Here is a 2,864-nt window from a genome sequence, read left to right as displayed (position 1 = left end):
TGTGCAGCCTGCCAACGCGCCGCTTGTCTGCAGCCTTCGGCGTTCAGAGATGCCAACAGCGCTCGGGGGAATTTCTTGCTTTCTCTCATTTATCATACTGAAAGTGCTCACAAAAACACTCCAGCTGCCAGCGCTGGCGAGAAGAGCGGCGGCGGGGGGGGGAGAGCCGCGGTGGGCCGCTCTCCCCTGCCTCCACGGCACAGCTACCCGGGGCTCGCCTCCCTGTCACCGACATGGGGGAGGCAGAAGAGTTTTAATTAGCCCTTGATGCTATTTTTTGCCTCCCAGCACTGCTTAATTTAGCTTAAGCTGTCATGCACTGATCGGTAAGGGGAAAAGAAGGAAATGGGGGTGTTGGCCCCTCTCTGCTGAGCAGCCTCATCTCCTGAAACCTGGGCTGGTAACTGGGGCTTTTCTTAGACCTCCTGTAGCAGTAAAAGTTTATAGCCCAGAGAAATTCCATGTGCTGGCGTTTGTAATGCATGGTCCTGCAGGGCTTACGCTGCATCTTTGGGTTCTGTTCATACCCACTTTGGTTTAAAACAACACAAATATCTTATGGAAAAGATGCCTGAAATCTTCAATCATGCTGTGACCTGCCTTGCTGCTGGAAGGAGACAGAGACCTAGAAAAGCTGCCATTGTGCAAGGAAGAGGCTTATTCTCCTCTTTTTAAATACACAAGGCCGTTGCAGGACTTTGTGTCATCTTAAGGGACACGTGGAAGTGCACAAGAACCAACTGTTAAAGGTTTAGTGTTGCAGTGGACCAGCCCAGCCTTGGTCCTGGCGTGACGTGGATGCCTGCAGCTGAGCCAGCTGTTCCCCGCCGGCCGTCACACACGCCGTGAGATGACGTTGCCTTCGCTTATCCCCGCTGCTGGGTTTGCTCGGGCTCCCTCTGCGCCAGCCTAGGTGAGCAGAGGGAAGCACTACGCCGAAGCCAGAAGAGGGTCACTGGATCGTCGGGTTACTGGAGTTTATGTATTTAGGCTATAAAGTACAACCTGCAATGTACAGCACGCAGAGGTTGATGGGCAAGCACCGCTCCGCACGGCGCACAGCAATGAGATTGCTGCAGCTCTTATAGCAAAGTCCCCAGCTGGTTTGCTTTGCAGCACTAGGGAGTCCCCCTTTTATTCTGCTTTTGTAGCTCTTTGTAGGGTACTGAAACCAGCGACCTGACTCGTCCCTGACTGCGAGCGCTCTGACACACGGCAAGTAGGTGAGTGTTGTGTGTCAGCTTTGATCCGCAGAGGGTGAGGGGGCGTTGGGAAGGGCTCTGCAAAGGAAAGGGCTCAGCTGTTGTTAGTGATGTAAACTTTGAATGTATATATAGTGTATATATATACACTATACTGTATATATAGAATCTATATAGTTTAGATCCGGAGAACTGGACTTGGGTGCATGGGCAACATTGCAAGCTCAGAGCTTTAGCTCTTATTTCCCTCTTGAGAAACGCACTTTGTGTAACCCTTTTCTACAAAACCGCAGGGTAGGAGCTGCCGGCACGTGGATGCAGAGACCTGCCTGCCATCCGCCTGTCCCTGTCGCCCAGCACCGTGCATCCCTCGTGTGAGTCGGTCGGAGGTGGAGAGCTGAGCTCGCGCCCTCTCCCGCAGTCCAGGAGCTCTCCGCTGCCCGCTGCCAAAGCCACCCCACTCCCAGCACCTCCCAGAGCCGTCCAGCAGCCGAAGCATCCATCGAGGACCCTCCTCGCTGTGACACTTTTCTGGCAGTCAGTCTGCCAGAACCTGACCTTCCCACCTTCACAGCTGACGTCGCAGGTTTTCCGCTTGCCAAAGCATCACTTCAGCTGGGGTTAAGGGAGGTAAGAGCCTTAAACACCAAGGAGAAGAGAGGTGTGTGGGCAGGACGTGCTCTATAGGAGGTTTGGAGGGGGGGTAAGTTTGTGGATCCAGAAAGACCATGTGAATGAGCACTAACTGTACGCACACGGGCTGTGCCAGCAGCGTGTGAGCCAGGACCAGGGTGGCTGTTCGGTCGATGATTTTATCTGTTCAAATTTGCTGGCATCATCCAAAGCCATTAGTGTGAATGAGCTGGAGCGGAGCCATCGCCCCGGTGAGCACGGCGATGGGCATGGGCACGGCAGAGGCGGCCCCTTTGGGAAAGTGTCTGGTTAGAGGGCCAGGGTGGGGAAATAAATCTCAGTTGCTGCTCCTACGACCTTGGGAACATCATTTGATCCCCTTGTATTTGGTGCTGGAGGTGGGCTCAGTTAATCAGTAACAACCACCCTTGCAAACCTGACTCAGGCAAAAAGGGCAAGTTTTGAGCCGGCCACAGCAAAAAAGGCTGCTGCGTGGTGAGGAAGGCGAGAGAAAAGCAGCCGTGGCTCAGCCTGGGGGGTTTGCTAAGCAGGCTGTGGGGTTCGGAGAAAAATACGGTACTTTCTATACAGCATTTCCTTCACTCTTGCACTGCCATGGAAGTATTTTTCATCAAGCTTAAAAAAATAACTTGAACAAGAAATGAAGCATGGGAAGTTCTAGGGAAAAGGGGACTTTCTCATAAAAATTATGGCAGTCAAGTTTACGAGAAAAATCCCAAGTAATCGCACCATAAAATTAGTTAGTGGTGAGCAGTACAGTGTGTGGCGGTCACACGTTGTTTCTTCAGATTAGTTTTCAGGTGTTCCTTGTGCCTGATGACAAGCAAAATATTAATAGGTTTATGATTGCTGTGGCTCACTCTAGGCTTAAATAACTCATAACCAGCCTTCTTTTTTTATTTTTTTTTATTTTTTTGGAAAACCCTCTCTGGAGAGCCTGTGAGCCCAGCGCGCTCGATTGATCCGGTGCTGCTGTGCCTGCGCGGCTGTAACGGCGGGGCTGCGTGC

Source organism: Cariama cristata, unplaced genomic scaffold (assembly GCF_000690535.1).
Source record: "Cariama cristata isolate BGI_N322 unplaced genomic scaffold, ASM69053v1 scaffold18094, whole genome shotgun sequence".
In the NCBI taxonomy this organism is placed as follows: Eukaryota; Metazoa; Chordata; class Aves; order Cariamiformes; family Cariamidae; genus Cariama; species Cariama cristata.
This window is presented reverse-complemented; position numbering follows the sequence as displayed.